Source organism: Chinchilla lanigera, unplaced genomic scaffold (genome assembly GCF_000276665.1).
Source record: "Chinchilla lanigera isolate Chin_1 unplaced genomic scaffold, ChiLan1.0 scaffold00028, whole genome shotgun sequence".
In the NCBI taxonomy this organism is placed as follows: domain Eukaryota; kingdom Metazoa; phylum Chordata; class Mammalia; order Rodentia; family Chinchillidae; genus Chinchilla; species Chinchilla lanigera.
In genome coordinates this window covers 19,748,656-19,770,684 of record NW_004955429.1, presented here as the reverse complement: position 1 = coordinate 19,770,684, position 22,029 = coordinate 19,748,656, and the positions used below count along the sequence as shown (strand labels likewise).

General features: G+C 48.2%; 1 protein-coding gene across 1 annotated transcript in view; it reads right to left on the bottom strand.

Annotated features, from left to right (window-relative positions):
• Positions 1-21,805, bottom strand: part of Fam107b (family with sequence similarity 107, member B) — a 69,574-nt gene extending 47,769 nt beyond the window's left edge. The window contains exon 1 of the mRNA XM_005387159.2: positions 21,744-21,805. The gene's annotated coding sequence lies outside the window, so the exon portion shown is untranslated. The remainder of the gene's footprint in view (positions 1-21,743) is intronic.
• Between the last annotated feature and the right edge of the window lie 224 nt (positions 21,806-22,029).

The window sequence follows — 22,029 nt, the reverse complement described above, 5'->3', positions numbered from 1 at the left end:
CGTCCCACGGGGCCTGGGGACAGCCATTTGGGATCTTAGTCAGTGTGTCTACAGCGGAGACGGTGTCCATGATTTTATCTTAACACATTGGGAACCACTCGGTAGTTCCATGTATGTGCCCGCCCAAATGAAGTCAGGAGTCTCTAAGCTCTGAAATGCATTCCTTCTGGTCCTTGTCTCAGCAGCCTTTCCCCTCGGAACTCGATTCTGATGTCTGCTTCACAAATCATCACCTTTGTTCTCATATTCATTTAAACCTCTGCCCAACCCTGGGTCTCCTCAAGTCCCACCATTTCACTAATGATGTGTTCGGTAACTGAACCCAGAAAATCCTGATGGATTTGGAGCTGTAACAACTGCCAATAACTGAAAGAGAAATACAGACGTAGAACATAGCTCTTGACAATAAAAGCCAGAAGGTAAACGATTCAAGTTCCCACATGACCACACAAGGAAGGGGAGGGTAAGAGCTGCGGTCCGCTGCATTCTGCCGTGTGCATACATGAGTGCAAGTGTACACACATGCACATGTGTTAGGGTTGCACTAAATGATTTGAGTCCTATGAAAGGAAGCTACGAAGATTCAACAATAAAATATATTGTTCCAGCAAAACCTTCTTAGCATTGTTTAGAGAAAACATATGCAGAAAAATTCTAACCTTCCAGTTAAGTTCTGGGGATGAAAAAATAGTTCAGCCAGGCCTGGGAGTGTTTGGGCCCTAACCAAACACAAAGGCACAGTAAGGTAACAGGTCTCCAGGAGAGTGGCAGTCCTGGGACTAGGGGACTTGGAAGGACATCCAGGGCCCTCTGCCCTTCTCTTGTCTGGCCAGGTTCTCTCTGTTCCCACCGCAAAGCAGGGCAGTGCTGCTTCAAAGCAGCCCCAGTCCAGGACCTGTTCTGGGGCGTGCAGAGTAACTTCCACGGTTTCTCGAGCACAGGCCACTGAGTTAAGAGATTTTTCCAGCCCCAGCCTAAAAGCACCCAGGCAGGCAGACAAGACCACAGCTCATCCAAAGCCAGAACACAGAAGCAAGAGCAGAAACCACTGGTAAGTCAGTCTATTTTCACAGAGCTGCCAATAAATATAAATTTTTACATCATTTTCATTACCTACAATAAGAAAATACAAAATGTTCACATGCTAGGCCAGGGTTAGTAAGGTGGCATTTTTCACTGCTATTGAAAATTTTATTTTCATATAAACAAATGACTACGTAGAAGGAAAATTACTATATGTTAACAAAAGGGTAGCCTGTATTTTTTTCTCAAATGAAAAGACACAGCAGATGCAGTCACCAAAAGCAAAGTGTGTGTAATCTGTTTGTCTGGGTCAACATCACATTTCACCAAGTATCTGTGTACACTAGGCCTGCAGGACAGAGTGGTGAAATGGTACGGAACTAGAAAAGCCAAAGCCACTGTGAAAACTACCACACGGATAAAGGAGGGCCCTAACATCCCTTTTCTCATTAGATAGGGACTAAAGCAGTACCCTGACTCAGTGGGTTGACAAGAAACTCTCTCCTCTAGTCCCAAGCAGGCAAAACAACAAACGCATCTCGGGCACTTCAGAGTACTGTGCTGCAGTTGCTTGGTCTTTGTTTTCTGTTGTTGCCTTTTTTTTTTTTTAATATTCTGCAACTGCTAGGGAAAACATAAAAGACAAGTTCAAATCAAGTGCTACTTTGCTAAAATAAAGCATGTCCTAGTCAGGCTACCATCACAAATTTACCGTAACGTGAGTGACTTAAACAAAAACATTTATTTCTCCTAGTGCTGAATGTCGGGGAGTCCAAGACCAAGGAGCTAGCAGAGCTGGTACCTGGAGAGGGCTGCTTCCCGGCCTGCAGAGGTCGGTCAGTTCACTCACCCCACGCAGTGCAGAACAGAGACAGCAGCTCTCCGGTCCCTCCTGTGAGGGCTGCACCTCAGGACCTAATCACTGCCTGGAGTCTCCACCTCCAAACACCGCCACACTGCGGTCAGGATTTCAAGAATACGGTAAGGCGGGTAAACATCCGGGCTGCAACGTACTTCCAAACCGTATCAGTCCCGTACCTCCACTAGAGAGCCACGTTTCACTGGAAAGAGAAATCTCCAGAGAAAATGTCATTTAATCATCAGGACTCTAGACACAGCATGAATTAAAATAAGAGCAATAAAAGTTACTGAACATAAAAACATTTTTTAAAGGTTAAAAAAAGGCAACGCCTCCGGAGTTTGACAGACATGTTCAGGCATTTGAAGAATTCCTAGGGAAAAAAATAAGACGAGTACGTGACTACAGAAGTGACAGCCTGTTACAAAGTTCCTCCGGACAAAGACACAGTACCCAACACCGCTCACTACCGTAAGTCATGACTCTATTCAGTCTCACTGTGAATAAGGTTAAGTCAACACATTTTCCAGTGAAGCACGAGACTGTCCAACATCCCAGAGGAAGACCCCAGCCTCTATCCTCAGCTCAGGTTCACATTTTCTTGTTTCTGCTTTAATCATGAATTTTTCAAGGTTTTGAACAGTAACCGCTCAGCAAGAGAAAAGTCTGCATAGGAAATCTCCCTACACCTGTCACCTACTAACATACAAGCCACACAGGGTCACAGAGACTGAACTTGTTCAAGTAACGAATAAAAAGATGAACCGTAAAAACACAGCTCCCGACAGTGGCAGTTCCCTAGGGCAGTGGACAGGCAGCGAAATGAGGGATGGCCACCCCCAGCGGCTCTTTCTTCAAGCTCAAAGAGAAGCTGCAGCAACCTCAGAAAGAGGGGACTCTGCACACCTGGCAAACGATGCCAAACACACCGGACCACAGGGCACCAGCTGCCGCCCTCCGGTGCCGCAGCACACAGTCTCCAACAGCACTTTTAAGTAAAACTTGGTTCACCCAAAACATCTACTTGAAATCAAATGCCCTCCACGCAAGCTGACTACAATCTACCGAAGAAAGTCGGCGCACACCCTTTACCAGGCAGCTCCCGCGCTGAGTGCTGTCACAGTCCGCAGTGTACATGGAGGTCAGGCCCCCACCCCACGTCTGGGTGTGCACCAGTCTGGCATTCGCACCACCTGCCCATCTGACACATTCTGAGTCACCTTCCCAAATGTTTACAAGTGCTCTGCCCCAGCCCAGGAGGCTGAGCTTTAGTACTTCTTAAACATCATCACAATACCCGGACACACGGGCTTTAAGGTGAATGCAAACTGCTCCTTCAGATCCTAACTCACAGCATTACACTCCAGTTATGAGATAACACTGACTTTTACCAGGCGGCAGAGGGTGTGTGTAACACAGCAGAAAACAAACAATGCCACTTCTCTTCCTGCGGTTCTCAGACTGGGGGTAGGACAGTGGAGAGTGCCAGGACCTTTGGCAAAGGGACTTGAATTCTACTCCTAACTGTGCTCTACTCTCTGAATAACCTTGGGCCAACAGGTCCTCCTCTCTACAAAGGGCTTCCTGCAAAATCCTGGGTCACTGCTATCCAACTGTTAGGAAGTAACAAATCAACATCAAAGCAAAGATTGCGACCTTATAACTGTAGAAGCACATACAGCACCTACTTTGTGAATGACGTCGGCTCACACACCACATGGGCAGGCACGAGGCACCTCCCAGGACGCAGCCTACTCATGCTGTGCACGGGCACAGGGAGGCTTCCTGGGAAAAACTACAAACAGTGCAGTGCGGCTCAGGTCTGGTTCTCTCAGATCCTCCCAAGTGCATCAATGTGAGCGTGTGATCTTTTTCGAAATTCAACTATACCCCGAGAGTTTATCTGCTCTTCCTGCTCCTAAGTCCAATTCCCCTGTGCTTTATCACTGACTCAGGTAATGAATGATCTCCCCATCGGACTCTCCAAAAAGAACGGAGCAACTGTGCTCACATGCAGACTAGAGGTGAGAGCCCCATGTTCACACTTCACTTTCGGATTTCACCAAAATTACCAGGAAGAAAAACTGTAACAAAGAAATTACTTTTCTAGTAAGTTCCACAGGTCTCTCATGAGGCCTCCTAATAACAAACATAGGGACTTGCACATTCATCACGTGCACATAATGAACATTATGTCAGGAAATAAACTGATTTTTGTAAACTATTCCCTTAATTTGCTTCTAAAAGAGTCAACAATTCAACACACTAACTTTGAAGACTAATGCATTAAAATGCTAGCTTCTTGAAACCAGGTCCAGCCATTTAGGCAGCAACTGTACACATCCACAGAAACTCACAAAACTCCGCGGACATGGAAAGGCACGAGGTTACTGAAGGACGCTCAAGTCGCTTGGAAAAGTGGGACTTGGGAAATGGTAGGTTTAATATTCTGAAGCCAGATGGCTGGTTTCCCTACAGCAGTGCATGTTTAAAGGCTTCTAATGAAAAGTGTCCAAAAATCTCACAATCAGCATAAACCAAATAAAATCAGTGAGAGCTCTGCCTCTGGTGCCAACCTCCCTGCCCCGCTGCACCCACCCTGAAACTGATAACCTGGGCTTCTTAGCCAAAAAATGGAAATTCCATGCAAGCAAACACAAAATTTCTGCCAGTGGTGTTACCCAAGTTAAAACCATGAAGGGCAAGAGAATTTCAAAACCATTCTTGAGGCTCAATACCTCATATTAGGAGGAAAAACTCCTTTGTCATTCCTTGGTACTTTCCAAAGAAGATTTAGGGTATCTTAAAATACAAGTCAGAGATGCAATCAGGTCAATATAACAGAATTAGTCAAAGTACCCTACACAAAAAATAGCAAAAATGTTACACATTAGGACATATACAATTTCTAGCTCTGTGTGGTTTTGAGCTTCCTCCTAGCCAGGACAAAACAAAACAAAGCAAAGTTACATATTTTTCATTCTCTATAAAAAATAGCATCCCATCCTCTGAGGGGAAAGAAAAATCAGGGCCTGGTAGCCTAAAAGAAGTTTGCTGGGCCGGGGGATATAGCTCAATGGCACGGCACCTGCCTGGCAAGTGCAAGGTTCTGAGTTCGATTCCCAGTACCAAACAAAAAGAAGAAGATGTTTACCACACAGAACCGTAGATAAGGAACAGTGATGGGGCTGGGGATTTAGCTCAACAGCAAAAGCGCCTGCCTGGCAAGCGCAAGGTCGTGAGTTCGTTTCCCGGTACCAGAAAAAAAAAAAAAAAGGAACAGTGAGCTACAATATAGATAACCTCTTTTGTGCACAAATACAAGTACACTGAACACACAGCTATCTTCTATTTTAAAAAATAATAAAGGCCAAAAGCATAGGATTATGCCTGGCTTTTCATTCAGTGGTCTTTAATTCATTTTAACTCACTGCAAAGAAATGCTACCTGGATCCTCCTGCTCGGGCTTCCAGGCCCTGATTTCCTATCGGGGTGGAACTCAATGTACTCCGCAGAATTTTCTTCCCAAATAACCTTTCCTTCTGCCAGCTTATTGAGAAGACAGATGACGAGGCTAGTGTCATACATCAGGAACTGAAGAACTCTATTCTGCGTGGCCTTAAGGAGTAGGAAGAGCCATCTTACCCGGCTGGGGGACGCCTGAGGTTACAGTGCAGCAAGAACAGAACCAAGTCTGTCTGCACTGGGCCAGCACGGTCACGGACCCCACGGGACGCATGCGCTAGAGGAGGCTGGGGGAGGGGGAAGACAACCAAGAAGCACAGCTGATGACGTGCAAGGAGGAGGAACAAAGGAGGGCAAAGGGTGTAGCAGGTCAAGGGGCTGTATTTACACCGAGGGCCCCTGCATATGTGTGGAAAAGTCTTCCAAAGAGGGATCTAGGAGCCCTGAAGGTCCCGGGCAAGGAGGCGCTGACAGTTCAGGAAGACGCAGATGGGGCAATGTGGCTGCAGAAGGCTGCAAAAGGAAGAAGGGATGTGGTTGGTTACTAGGGCGAAGACCACCCTGGACTCACCCCACACTGAAGAAACAGTGCGGGCTCACCGCTCCAGGCCACTGCATATGGTAGAACACAGCTCCTCTGAGAGACACCCTCCCCTTCGCCATCCCGCACACAGCCCTACTAGGCCATCGGGGTGTAAAAGAGGGTGCCTAACTCGCATCATCCGCAGATGGCCATGCCAGGATGTTTCAAAATCAGTGTCCATTTAGCATAAGGAGACACGCTGCATGAAGCTGGATATCACTGTTTAAAACTGTGTACACTGGGAAGCTAAGGCAGAAAGACTGCACGTTCAAGCCCACCCTGGACCATTTAGTGACTTCACAAGACTATCTCAAGAAAAATAAAAAGTAAATAAAAACAAAAAGGGCTGAGAGTGTAACTCCGTGTGAAAGCCCTGGGTTCAATCCCGAGTACCAAACAAAAACACAGAATTTGCCCCCGCCAACACTTACAGTCCTCACACACTGCAGACATTCTTCGTGGCCACAGGTCATACTCCAGGCTGGGGTGCATGGAAGAACTTATCATCACCTGACTCGCATGACTCACTGATAGCATGCTGGTTATCAGGGACACTTTCAATTTCAAACACCTCATCTGCTGTCCCCACAAGTGTGCAGAGTTCTCAAACAATTCACTCTGGCCACAGCTAGAGAACAGACAGTGACCACACCTCTAGAAGACAGACAGCAGTTCTAAAAACACCACCAGAACTCAGAGGTATACGCTCTCGGTAACACAGCCACCTTATTACCATGCCTCTAAGTGCTCACTCCTTACAGGCACACTGCAAATGCAGTAACTCATTACCGTTAAACTCCATGGAGGAGGAACTACTATTACCTCCATCTCCCCGCTCAGGAAACAAACTCAATCAGATAACTCACTCGCCCAAGATCGCAAAGCTGATGAACTGCAGTCCCAGAAGAGCAGCCCAAGCACTCAATTCCAGAGCTGGTCAACTTCTGAATTTGAAGAAACTGGAGAGAGAAGAATTATTCACCTGGCCCAAGTTGCCTAGGGAGACCGGGGAGGACGTAGCCTTTTCTGTGTGAGAGCCACGGTCTTACTTAAGATTCAGAGGCAGGACTCTTGGGGGAGATATGCATAACCCAAAACTAAATACACTGCAGGGGGACCACTGCTCATTAACAACAAGCAATGCGAGATGTGAACTGCAACACAGACCACAGAGCTCTGCAAACAGGACAGGAGAGGTGCACCTTTCCAGGTACCCAATCGCCCACCTACCAGCTGCCCTCTCCTACGTTTAGTATGTTTTTCTATGGCAGATCCCAAGCATATTGCACAGCTATCTCCCTTTGTTTTTTTAGAGAAGGATCACGGAAGTTGTGGCCGGACACACCACTCCACCCAAATCATAAAGATAGGGTGGGTGGGGACCCCGGAAGAGGCCCCACCCAGTCAACCTGCACGTTTACTGCCAGCATAGCTGTCACGAAGGAAAAGGAAAAGTTCACAGAGAAGGAAGCTACAGAGGCAAAGAGAGAGAAGGCCAAAACTGTCCACTCACTAGAGGACCTGTGTTTCAACCCTACTCAGACTCTTGCAGGAATCCCAAGGCCACTTCCTGAGACCCAAGGCCAGTGACACTGTACAAAGCCTTTCCCAAAAGGTACTTGTTGTCACGGTCATCACTTGTGTGAGGTCCAAGGCAATCCTTAGGAAAAGGATTTTTGAGCTCAGAAAATGTGAGACACTAAAATGATACAAACACAAAAGTAAACACTGCCTCATAAAAGGAACTCCTCAGCTGCTCCTGTAGATCCCAGATGCTGACAGGGACTGAGTTCAAGGACTGGCTGAGGTCACACAGAGCAGGTTGAGGAAGCCTGCGCGGCCCCACTGAAATAAACAGCACCCCCAGGGACAAAAGTAGTCAGCGGGTCAGTGCCTGACCTAGAACAGCAGCAAGCTTCAGAGAAGCGCTTACTCCATCCAGAACCTACAGGGACACAAGAAATTAAGATGTCAGGGTCTCTTATCTGCAAAGTTCCTAAGCAGACATGAAAACCACGGCAGCAGTCAACCAGGTGGCTACCGGAACCCCCAGGAAGAGCAGCACCTCCCCGCTGACAGTGGTCCTCCCTCACCCCACAGTCTTCCGTTCCATTTCACCACGAACAAAGGGTCTCAGAACTTGACAGCAACCTGCAGATGCTGGTATCCAGATAAAACAGCTGGTGGACGTTCAAGGAAGACCATTAATTCTTCCCAACAGGGAAAGCAGAAAACATACATAGTGTTCTCTCTACAGTGACAACTGGCACCCGGATGGCCCCCCTGGGCCCCACCTCACTGATCCCTGCTCCTCACACCACTTTCCAGGTGGCCAAATCAAAGTAGGACTCTCCAGGCCACCTCTGACCAGGCTGAGAGGTGAGAGGAGGCGAGGCCCCCGCCCCCTCCCCTCGTCCCCACTCCCATGAGTCACCAGTCCCTGCTTCTGACCCTGCAGGTGGGGCTACAGACCCCGGGGAGTCCCCAGGAAAAGAGGACATGGCAAAGAGCACGCACAGCTGCTGTGGTGTGCAAGTGCCCTGAAGGTTACAGGGTAAGCTGGGCACAACTGGCAGCCGTCCGAAACAGCGCCAAGCACTCCGTGGAGTGCGCTGCAAAATGTTCATTAGGGCTCAAACAGTAAGGAACCGGACAGACCTGAGAACGCGGAGCAGAGACAGCAGCGGGCAAAGATGGTCCTCGCCACTCGCCTAAGGCCTGGGCTCTTGTTCACAGCATGAGTGTTTCTAACATTTAGTGTTTCCAAACTTCCCATCAGTGTGAACAGGAATTTCTTATACACACAGTGAAGAAAGGCAGCTTTTAGGGGTGGCAGAGTATTGAACGTTATTCCTTCTCTGTAATAAAGTCGTCACCACCATGCTGGTAACTAAGACGTTCAGCTTCCTGACCTTATTTGTATTCTTGTGGTGACGAGCAGCAGTACAAGGCAGACGGGCGAGGCGCGACGGGGGAGGAGAGACAGAGGAAATGGTGCAGTCAGAAGAGACGGAAGGGAGCCCTAGCCCCAGGTGTGCACCAAGGAGCTCGAGCCCTGCCGGACTCCAAGGCCCTAGGCCTCAGCGCCGTCGGTAAGGGAAGAGGAACGCGGGGTTCCTAGGGCCTGCCCTGTGCTCCATCCTACGGGGATTTCTGCCAGCTCCAGCCGGGCTCACTCTGGAACACTGCCAAACAACCCACCACGAGTGAAAACAATTCGTTTCCACTTAAAAGCCCTGTGAGCCCACACGATACAAACACACACCAGCCATGTGATGATGGCTCCGAGAGGGCTATAAATAGGCAGAGTTTGAAATGAGTCGGCTGAGCGCGGCGGCTCACCAGGAAGTGTGTGCCTGCGACACGCACCAGACTGCACGTGCGAGCTGTTCAGTCTCTAGCATAAATGCAGTGGAGGGAAAAACAGTCTTGGTACAGTCATGTATTTCAGTTGTGGTATGAAACCGGAAGTGCATGGAGAGCTGCAATTTAGAAGCATTTAAAACACCCAGAACAGCAAACCTCCTCCAGGGATACCCATGGGTATGTGTAAGCCGCTGTATTTTTACTTTATCATGTGCTGTTTAGAGGCACCCCTGGGGCAGCATGCAGGTCACTCTAAGCGCACATTTCCCAGGACATCACTGGGCTCTCCCGTCCCATCTCATCACTCACTGATGGGGACCATTCTAATAAAGGCCCTGGAGCCACCCACCCTGGGCTCTCTGCGGCAGCATGGACAGAAGAGGGGCCTCGTAAGCTGCCTTGAGGAACAGGAGGGGTACCTGGGCGTCGTGACATATGCCTGAGGCCCAATTGCTCGGGAAGCTGAGGCAAGAGGATCACATGAACCTCCACGTTCAAGGCCACGTTTAACAACGTAACAAGACCCTGTCTCAAAAAAATAACTAAAAAGAAATAAGAGAGAGGCTAACACTCAGAAAACCAACACCAGACACCCCCTCCCACTGCGAGAGAATGGCTTCTCGCCCCGCGGTTCCAACCTGCCCCCAAGCATGCCCTGACCCCTCACCAAGTCCCGGCATCAGAACTGCTCAGGACTGCCCAGGGTGTGAAGGGAGGGGAGGAGGGGGACAGAAAGGACGCCCCAGACCACAAGCAAGTCACTTCTCGGTGGTGCTTCCAAACATTTAGAGATAAGAGGTGATTTTTTTTCATTTTAAGGGATGATCAGAATTATTTTTGAAACTCTGAGTTGGCCCGGGGCATTCATCAAAAAAAAAACTATTACTTCAAACCTTCCTAGACATCTTTTACGAGTCCTGAGGCATCGATCACACAAAAGCTCTTTTAATGTTAAAAAAGTGAAATTACTAATTATTGAAATTATATTTATTCTAGCTAGCATATCATTTTCCATTGGCCATATTCGTAACAAATGAAGAGCTGCTTTTTTTTAAATGTATAAATCTTAGGAGTATATGGAAGGCCCTAGAAAGGCCATGTTTACAGGTCATTAAGAATAAAGCATTCCTTTAATAAGGAATAAATGAGCTTAAAAATAATAAGAGGGCGCCTGGGGACAAACATGTAAGGACAGAGCGAAGGAAGGAGGGAGGGCTAGAGGGTGGGTAACGGAATACATACCTGCTGTAATGCTTGTACCTGATTCCTACGGGACCCCGGGTAAGCTACTGGGCATCTCCATGCCTCCGTGTGCCCCTCAGCAAAAGACAAACGGAATACATACCCGCTGTAATGCTTGTACCTGATTCCTACGGGACCCCGGGTAAGCTACTGGGCATCTCCATGCCTCCATGTGCCCCTCAGCAAAAGACAACCAATTACAGTCCTGCATCCCGGGCTGTTATGAGGATGAAACAAGAGACACATGTAAAGCATTCAACAAGTGCATGGGCAGCACCCAAGTATTAGCGATCAGCACTCTGGGTGAGTTCTGGCTCCATCTCTACCCATCATTAGCCGTGTGGTGTTGAGCAAGTTGTTTAGTACATCTAAGCATCGGTTTATTCCCAGAAATGAAATGTCTGGATCATATGAGCTCTCAGCTTCCACGGCATCTCTGCTCAAAGCCTCTCTGACAACCAAGCATCATTTTCAACTTCAAATTCTTCTAGGATTTCAGATTTTATATGTTTTATTGTTTGCTGGTGACAGCCATGATTTATTTTATACCAAGTGTCTGGTCAAAAGCAGGACTCCTAATTCTGAGACACGCCCGTAGGAGGTACCCCCAACTCCTAGGACTTCCTGATGGGGTCTTTCTCACGGGGTGGTTTCCACAAGCACACGGTGTCAAAAGGATGGTCTGCCGACGATGGCAGGCGGAATCAATCCATTTCCACACCAGCGGCCTTCAAACATCGCACGGTTGGTGCCCTGTGTCACAGGACGCCCCACGGTAATGGAGGACATATAAATTAATCTCATTTGCTATGACCAAGTCCCTCTAGAAGGCCTTTCAACTATTTCCCACTGGAGATGCTGCAATAATTCATCCTTTCTAAACAGTGAAGTCCAAAGGTGCCTTTAAGAGGCCATTTCTCTTACATCTTGGCAGAACAGAAACAAAACTATTTCAGTTTTATCATCTTTCTCTTTTTTTTATAAACTTATCAATTGTTACCTCTTCTTTTTAAAAAAAAGGCAGGGCATAAATGTCTTTACATGTGAGGAAATTTAAAGTAATCACTTAAAAAGATAATCTACTATGGACTGCAAAGCCATGAGGAATTATTCCTCATAACCCTATATTACAGGTAGTGAACAGGTAATCATGTTATGTGTAGCACACAGTTAGCATATGTGCACAGAATTTCATATTGCTGTTAAATAAGACATAATAAAATTAACCTGACAGTATCATTCATAAAGATTTGCAAATGGCAATTAACTGTAATGATAGGAAGTATCCACCATCACTGGAAGAGTCAAGCCACTCTTTGCACTTCTCCATTAAGTCGCTAACAGCCCTAAGCTGCATCAGTGTTGACAGTTTTCCCAGCCAATTTTAAGTCTCTTCTCACACTAACATGCTCTTGAATGATCTCTCTGGAGATAAGTAATTCAAGCAACTTCCATCAACGCATGCTGACAACACTGGGAGATAAGTCAACGGGGAAATCCACCATGGAGCATGAAGCCCCCAAGAAGGAAACCCAAGGATCAATGCATGCGCATCGTTATGAGTAGACAATCGGACCTTGTGCAGGGATGATGAAACACAGCCGATGACACGAGCAACAAATGAGCCCTGCTTACCATGCGGCCATGAAGCCAGCCAAGCTTCGGTTCCAAGTTCCAGCTTACAGAAACACAGGACTTGTAGAACAAGCTTTAAAAGCAAACTAGCAGCCGAATCCAGAATGTGGGACTCTCAACCAGACAAGTGACCTGATCTGCTCAGCAAATCAGTAACACAGGGAGACGGGTGAAAAAAGAAGAGCTCTTCTCCATTCACAAAGCGCTTAAGCAGCGTAACAGTCAAATGCACTGTGTGGATTTTTTCTAGATCCTGGTTCAAATAAATCAATGAGGCACTGGTGAGGAATTCAACAGATTACAGGATTCCCCATCTTTTGCTGTGGGATTTCTCAAACTGCACATTCAGACACACCAGCACTGCTACCCACGGAAAGGGCAGAGCCCAGAAGCAGAAATCAGGCCGCGACGGCAGGGCCCCACCTAGCTCAGAAAGGGGAAACCCTCGGGTCAGAGCACCGGAGTTGGCAGCAGGGCCTGGAGAGATCGAAAGAGGGAACTTGCAAGTTCCTCTGCTTGGCAGTCTTTCCAGTACATTTCTGGCAGCTCAGAGCCTCTTCTGAAAATTATTCTTGTAAAAATGTGAAAATCAGCGCTCTGCACCAAGAAATCAGCATTTGAAGCAAGCAAGGTACCTATGGGATAGTAGAAAAGAAAACGAGATAACACCCAGAGGCAACTCAGATTTTGCATCTGGAGCAGTATATCACCCTAACACCTGTACTCTAGAGGATTTTAGGTTTTGCTTTGATTTTTGTCTCCTTTTTATACATGTACTTTGCATAACGTACACATATATCACATGTGCAGCTGAAGTCTTACTGCACTGTCAGTCTCGTGGTTCAATGCTAGGATTAAGGGTACTAGGATTAAGGGTGCATGATTACTAAGTCAGTCCACTGATTGGACTGGCACTGCCCTAATCCCAGTAGACTTGATATAAGGGGCAGAAAGAAGCTTGTCTTCCCCTTGTTGCTGTGCTACATCTGCCCGCCATGAACTGTTCTCCCCTGCCATGCCACCCTGCCTTGGAGCCAGCCAATTATGGACTGAACCTTCTACACACTGTGAGCTAAATAAACCTTTCCTCCTTTAACTTCGGGTGTCAGGTATCTTGTCTCAGCAATGAGGAAGGTAACTAAGACATTGGTCCTTATTCCAAGCTTACTGCTCCCATCAACAGATTTATATAACTGTGACCAAGGTACTTATGTGTGTGAGGTGTTTAAATTTTTTTCAAAAATTTCAAAATTCTTGTGATACACAAAGAATTCCTTTATAATACAGAATATAAAATCTTCCAATATAGACATTATGTAGATAGGAAAAAACACTGCTTAAATGTAGAATTGACAGAACAAGGGAAATGCATTAATATATAATTACATCAACATCTTAAAAAGTACACGGTAATTAAATTCCATCCATTAATAATAAAGTAATAAACAGCCTTAGGGTACTTCATGCCAAAATGCATTTCTGGTGGACACAATATTTAAAACACAACTCCAACACGCAAGCTCTACCTAATAACATAATTATGTGTTTTAATTTGGTGCCATTCTGACACCCTGAGTAAGAAAATTACCTCACAAATGGAACACTATAATTTCTGTACAGTAATACCAAAATAAAAATTCTGGACAAATATTCTCCTAAAAACCATGACTTCAGATTTATCTGGTAAGTGCATTACTCCAAGCGGGACTCCCAGCCCTCTGTAGCTAAGACGTACCAGCTCCAAATCTATTACTACTGGAATGGAGGCGTGGCCAAGGGGCAGCTCTGCAGACACCAGGCCGCAGACTACTCTCAGCTCCTGCCATTCTCAGGCTTCTAAGCCCTCTAGGCTTTACCTTCCTCATTTGTGAAATGCTAATCACGGTACTTACTCCCTCGTGGAGTCAGGAGTCACATGAAAGACCACAAAAGATAATGAATGGAACCAAATCTGGCATTAATAAATGCTCAGTAAATGCTGTTATTTTTATCATCACCTTAAGATCCTAGTAGATGTTTTTCTCAACTCAAAATAGAGTACCTCCTTCTGAGAAAGACCCAAGATGTCTTAAAAACAGAAGTGCTATGTAGCAGCGGATGAACCTCCAACATCGGATAAATGAACAAAGCTGGGCGCAAAGGGTCAGAGTGTTTGATTCTATTCGTATAAAATCACTAGAAAAGGCACAACTCTAGAGAGAAAAAACAAACTGCCTAAAGCTGAGGATGGAACAGAAACTGCCTGGAAAGTCAGGGTTCTGACTGCCCAGCCTTCCAAACGTACTCAAAATGACAGAGCGGCACACTACCGATAAGTGAGCTGAATGCGACGCACACTGAATCTTAACACGGGTACGCTTTCAAAACACAGAGGCCCTTCCAAAGCATTTGCACGGGCGACTCATCCGAATCTGGCATCCTCGTAAATTCAGATATTCAGATATTCACAGAGCAGAGCAGAACTGGGACGAAAATGCAGGGCTTGGGCCCAAGTCACTCCTGACCTTGACTCAGCCTCTCCCCGGGCAAACTTTAGGCTTTTCTAATCTTCGGTTTCCACATCTGTAAAGTGGGAATAAAGTACTAATGAATTTCAGAGGGCTGGATGTGGTGGCGCACGCCTGTAATCCCAGCACTCGGGAGGCTGAGGCAGGAGGATCGCTGCGAGTTCGAGACCAGCCTGGGTTACAAAATGAGCTCGAGGCCAGCCTGAACTGTATAGCAAGACCCTGTCTCAAAAAGACAATAAATAAATAAATAAATGAATGAATGAATGAATTTCAGAGACTGCTGAGCACATTATAAAAATAACCCTCGGCCAGTCTTCCCACACTGGTAAACTGTGCATCATACTTCACCCAGTGGCTGTGTCATGCACAATTCCACTTCTCTCGAATGTTCGCTCCAAATCCATTTGCAAGTTTTGATGGTTCCATCTTCAAAATACATCCAGTGACCAGGGATATAGCAAGCGCTAGGTCCTGAGTTCGATTCCCAGTACCAAAAAAGAAAAAACATCAAGCATGCAAACACTTCCTCACCGCCACTCACTCATTAGAGCATCCCCCAGATGCAGTGGTGGCCCCCCTTTAGTCCCCCTGCTTCCATGCTGGCCCCTTGCAACCAGCACCCAGAGGGACAGCATAAAACACAAGCCAATTTCTTCCACCCCTGCTCAGAATCCCGGGCTTCCCCAGCAGTGCCCAGCTCAGACCCCGTCTCCCGGCCCATTGCTGCCCTGCCCACCTGGCTCCACCCGCACTGGCCTCCGGCCCCTCCTTTAACAGCAAGCTTCTGCTACCACAGAGAGGCTGGGGCGAGGCTCACCAGTTTCCTTCCTTCAGATCTCAAATTCTCCTCACAGGGACCTCACCCTGCTAAAAGCACCACTTCCTCTCCCATCAGCCTCCAGCTCCCGGGCCCCATTTAGTTCTCCTGATAGCAGTGACCCTAGGAACCCCCTTACCTATGTGTGTAGCTACTATCTGACACCCCACTAGCACGTAAACTGTGCAGCAAAATTATTCTCTGTCTGGCCCACCACCCTACCCCCGATTCTGAGAGTCTGGAGCAGAGCCTGGCTACAGCAGCACTCATTACATACCCTCTGAAGGAAGCGCAAATTCAGCCGGCACTCAGCACAACGCCTGCCACACGGGACGTGCCCAGTCAGTCAGTAACAATTGTACTGCCAGTTACAGTATCACATTTGTTTTGCTATCACTGCATTTCACAGAGAAAGGCCACGGGAGCCCTGATAAACCAGGTCAAAATCTATGCCTGACCGGCCATGACCTTGCCATGCCTCCTGTGCCAGGAGCACGGAAAACCACAAGGGTCCGGAGCCGCAGGACCCTCCAGGAGCGTGCAGCTGACTCTCCTCCCCGCTCTGGGCCCTGCCTGCTCTCTCCTCCTCCTCCTGGAGCGGGCCCTCACAGGACAGCAACCCTAAAGAACTCTCTAGGATTAACAACTTACAGTCACAGGGCACTGTGCCCCGAGCAAGGAAAGCTGCCTTCGTCCTACCCTCAGGACAACGCTGAGAGGCAGGCAGGTGTGACTGTCTCCAATTTACGGAGGACGAAGCTGGAAGACAAACAAACGACTTGCTCAAAAATCATATGCTATCAGTCAAGGTGAGCTTAGGCTTAGGACTCTGGAAGTGTAAGTCTTGGCCTCACTCTTTCCAATACGTTAAACTATTGTGCACAACCACTAAAAAAAAAAAAAAAGAAAGAAGAAAAGAACTGAATATAGTTTTCCTACTTCAAGTAACACCAAGTCAAACAGAAAACAAGATTATAAATAAAGTGCCTTACACAGACACATCCACAGCGACATTTTTAACTTGTCCAGGACATGAGAATTTCAGTGCGTCCAGTCAATGCTCATAAACACCTTCTGATTATTTAGACTGCAGGGTTTTATAATGAGTTTTGTAAGCTCAGTAGCATCCATCAGGCCCAGATGCTTTAAAATCCTGGATGAAGCACTAACTCTCAGGGAATCAGGCTGCGTTTCACATGTCACTACCAACACCACCGTACCACACCCTCTGGCCTGCGTGTTTATTATGACACCTGAGGAAGATGCCAAAACTCACGCCTGAGAACAGAACACATGAGGGAACGTCTGACAGCAAAACCACGCTCTCTTTAAAGCTGTCCTGAAGGCAGAAGAGAGGTGCAGAGCCAGGTGGAGACAGCAACAGTCCCCTCCCCCGGCGTCCCCATGCCAGCATCTGGAGAACACTGCAGCTGCTCCACTGAAAACCTGAGTTAAAAGGCTGTGAGTGAGACGTCTCTTCAAGTGCTTCACCCATTTTGTACCAGGCCGGTAGGATTTTCACTACAGAGCTATGAGAGCTCCTTACATATTCTGGAGATTAAGCGTCTCTGGATACACAGGCTGCAAGACCTTCACTCCGTCACTTCCTGTCCCGCCGCTGACTACTTCTCTGGCTGGGCAGAGGCTTTGAGAAACCACGCATGTGGTTTATTTTTGCATTTGCTGCACGTGTTCATTTTTGCATTTGCTGCCCACGTTCTCAGCAGCTTGTCCATGAAACCATGCGGGGACCAGCGTCATGGAGGCCTGCTATGTTTTCCTCTGGTGCTGTACAAACACCTACACACCCATCACAGAAGAACAGGCAGAGAAAACACAGCACACACACTGCAGGGGAGGAGATTCGGCCTTAGAAGGAAGACAGCCCCGCAGTACACAGCAACGGAGATGGCCCTTGAGGACATTCTGCACAGGGAACTGAGCCACGCAGAGGGCCAAGCCGGCACGGCGCTGTGTACGTGAAGAACCCACAGAGTGACAGCACAGACTCCAGAGAGCAGGATGGAGGCCGTCAGGGACCAAGGGGACAGGGAAATGGGGCGTTACCCACTGGGGGGCGTAGAGCTTCAGTCAAGCGGCGGGAATCAGCTCCACGTGTCTACTGTCCAGCAGTGAACCTGAAGCCCAGCAATGATACACGTAAAAATTATACTTAACCACACCGTACCCAGTCAGCCACAGCGCCACACACCTGTCATCTCAGCACTCCGGAAGGCTAAGGTAGGAGAGCTGCACGTTTGGGCCCAGGGTGGAACACTCAGCAATTTGGTGAGACTAAAATAAAAAGTCAAAAAAATAAAAATAAATAAAAAGTTAAAGAGTTGGGCATGGTGGCACACACCTGCAATCCCGGCACTCAGGAGGGTGACAGGAGGACCGTGATGAGTTCAAGGCCAGCCCGACCTGCACAGCGGGTTCTGTCTCAAGAATAAACTCAGTAAGGGGCTCCGATGGAGCCCCGCGGGTCCCAAGCTCACCTACCAACCCCCAGGGGGCACAGACCAAGGCCTCGGAAGCCCACAACCATTTCCACTGAGCCACGGGCACCACCAAGTTTACCTGACGAGCTCGAGAGCGAAGCTCACAGGGGTTCTGGGACTTGCTGAAGGTTACAGGCTGGGAGCTGGACTCTACCTCGGACGTGCCCTGCCTGAAGCTCCAGACCTTCCCCCGTACCACACGCGGAGCCCTGCCCCAACCCGCACTTCCTCCCCTGCAGCCCAAGGCTGTGGCTAAGCAGAGCTGCCGCTGCAGACGCCCCTGTGTCACTTCGTCGGCACTGAGCACAAAGGGGAGCGAAGGATGTGGAGAGGAAACCCTCCGAGGCCCAGGTGCCCACACCCAGCCAAGCGCAGGGCAGCTGGCCACAACCTGTGTCCTTCCAACACTGTGTCTAGAGGGGACCTGACCACACATACTGAAGAAGGATCCTTCCAGCTTCAGACTTCGGCGTCCCACGACCGCCAGGACTTACTGTCCCCTCAGGGCGATGGAAAAACACTGTAAGCTGTCCTAGTCCACCCTAGTCCTCACTAGAAAACGTCCCAGTCACCAGTCCCAGTGCCGCACACCTGTAATCCCAGCACTCTCAGAGGCTGAGGAAGGAGGACAGCAAATTCAACCCCAGCCTGGGCCACTTAGCGATTTAGTGAGAGCCCGGCTTAGAAAATGGGCTGGGGAAGGAGTCCAAGGAGGAAGAAGGAGGGAGGGAGGGAGGCCCATCCCCTCAGCCAAACCAAGCGGTCACCTCACTGGTCCAGCCAGGCCCCGCCACACGCTCAGAACTATCAGCCCTGTGAATCATGCTCATTTACCTGTCTCTGTCCCACACCACCCTTGACCCTTGACCCTTGACCCCACTGGGTCAGAAACCCAGTATCCCACTGTTACCTGTACTTTAGGTCATTCTTTCTGACATGACCTTAATTCATAAAGTGCTATTTTCCTTCCCTTTTTTTTCTTGAGACTGGGTCTCCCTATATAGTCCAGGCTGGACTTGAACTCAGTATGTAGCCCAGGCTGGCCTCTAATTCACAGCAATCCTCCTGCCTCAGCCTCCTGAGTGCTGGGATTACAGGCATGCGCCACCACACCTGGCTAGTGCTACTTTCTATTCACAGCTCTGAACTGGAATTAAACAATTTTGTGTCATTTTGCAGGATTCTTAAAATACCTTCCTCACCGGCCCTGCCGTGAGGAAGAAGATGAGGACCCCATCAGTCCTGGTAACTACAGTAGGCCCGGTGTCTAGCACAGGGGAGGCACTGGCTAAACGTCCGTTAAATGTGGAGCGAATGAAAAGCAGAACTCAGTGTCACCCCTAAAATCAGGACCTGACTGATCTATCAGCACTGAACGGGAGCCTGAGCCAGCTCGCCAAGTAAGTTTTTCCATCACTGACTGGACACTGGAATCAGTAACACAAGGCGGAGAGAAGTGTTGATTCCTTTCCTGCACGTTCCCTAAGTATTCAGGGTGAGGAAAAGTTCAGACGGACAAGCCCAGCACCTCTGGAGCTAGAAAGGAAAGAGGGAGAAAGATGGTTTGTTTCAAGCAGAAAAAGCAAAAACCGGGCCAAGATTAGATAAGGGGACTGCACAAGGAAATGCAGCACAGCTCTCACGGGGTCTTGCCCAGGCTAAACACACCCCTGCCACACACACACACACACACACACACACCACAGGTGTGCACAGATTCTCACTCCCCAGCAGCTTTCCCAGCCTGCTCTGTGCTCAGAGAAAGCCCCAAACAGGACAGTTTCCACAGCCGTTTATTCCTCTACATTTACAACAGGCCACTGTTCCCCCCCAAGATGTCCGGAGTGTCTACAGATGCCTGAAACCTAGATCTCACTGCTCTTTTCTCAGAATACTTGCACACAGAATTCTGGCGGGAAGAGGTAGACGGCACGGTAACAGTAAGCCGTACTACTGGTCATCAGAGTGACCAAAAAAACCCTCTACCTCTCTACCCCTCGAAGACGATCAGTAACCATCTTCCCCATCTCTACTTCTGATATTTTAAACCATCAAAAACAATTTTAAACCATCAAAAACAAAGGAATGAATGAATGAATGACAGTACCCATGCTTCTACAGTTCAGGAACAAGATTAAGGTCTTGCCTAGTACTCCACTCAAACACAATCCAAGTCTACTTTTAACAATCACAGGAGTCATACCTGGGGTTGGAGGCCGGCAGTCACAACAGCCACAGAAAGTCCTCACCACTGGGCCACCCCCACACTTTTCTCTCCTCCTACCAGGCCAAAGAACTGAAAAGCAAAACTCCGAAATTCTGACCTCAGGTCCAGCTTGGCTACACTGCTTGTATCATCCCAGCTGCCAAAGAAGGGTTGAAAAATAAAATGTGGCGTTTCTGGGATTTCCCATGGGAGTTTCTACTGACTATTGTGCAAAGAACCAGGACCCCTCAAGAACACTCCACCTGCCACACACAGGCGACAAGGACACAGCAACTCCTCTGTGAGTGCAGGCAGTGCAGGAACCCCAAGCTGCAGGGGAAGGAACCCAAACAGGAGAAATAGCAACAAGAAATGCACTTGATGCTACATGGCCGTAACTTCCTTCTTGTAAATCCTTCCAACTTCAGAAAGTATTGCATCATCCTCATGATCAGCCTACTTCTAAATGCTTGTCTTACAGGCCTATTTTTACTTTGCATAGTAAAGACTCCAAACGCCCAAAAACTTCCTAAGATGAAAATAAAAGTAGCTGACAACAATAGCTCCAGTGGCTTCGTAAGTGGCTGAATGAGTTTTCCCCCTACAAAAGACACACACTCAGAACTGCTCCCCACCCCATGGGAAACCCTTCTTGTTCTACCTTCTCAAAGCAGTCTTTATAAAGGAAGTACGTTTCCAGCTGCAAAAACCATGCTATTCCCTGCTCTACAAAAGAGTTCCTTCCCATCCCATATTTCTCATGAACTGCTGGACATTTCTCAGGAACTGCTGTACCCTATAAATATCATAAAAGCTGAAAGACTTCTTTAAAAATGAAGTGAACTCCAAACTACGCTTGAAATGCAAAGATTATAGTCCATAAACCTTTTTGGTCAGCCCATTTTTCCAAGTAAGGGGAAACTACATTGTTTTTCTTTTATCCTCCCTCTCCCTTCTGTTAGGTGATTATGTACAAAGCTGTAAGAAAATATACGCCAGAACAACTTGTTGGTCTAAACACAAGAAAGTGGCAAGGCACAGCTTCGGAACTATCATTATTAATCATATTTTAGAATGATGTAACTGATACAGAATCAGAATCAATCTCCCTGTGTGTGTGTGTGTGTGTGTGTGTGTGTGTGTGTGTCTCTCTCTCTCTCACACACACACACACACACACGGACTGTTCAGTCATAAGTCAAGCAAAGACGCCTTTATCCTCAGGGTGGGTTTTGGTGGCAGTCACAGGAGTGAACATCTTTTGTATTTTTTACAATTTTTAATACGTACGTGCCATCCTACAATTAAAAGTTTCAAATGCAAAATTACTAGCATTAAGGAATCCCCCAGTCGGCACCCCAGACAGTTTCAATTTTCAGCAACGTGGGCAGCTAACGCTCAGCACGGAAAGGTACCCTTCCTACCCGGTCAGGTAGGGACCTGCCACCTGTCAGCAGGGAAGCTCATGTCTAAGAACACCACGCACGTCAGGCCTCGCTCCATGCCCCGGCGTGCCCCCGTCAGGATCGCACTCACTCGGACCCAGTAACTTCGCTCCGCTGACAGTGACTAAAATCTGTGCAAGGAGGCCGGTACGGCACGCATCTGCACTCCATCCTCGGATCAGGATTCCTCTTCAGATCCCGGGACTGATAGCGCGCCTGCCCGTCGGGCCTCGGACGAGGGCTCCGAGCGCAGGACCTGGACCCAGGCAGGGCCGGACCAGCTCAGGACCGGACCCGGGCAGGACCGGACCCGGGGAGGACCGGACCCGCGCAGGATCGGACCCGGGCAGGACCGGACCCGGGGAGGACCGGACCCG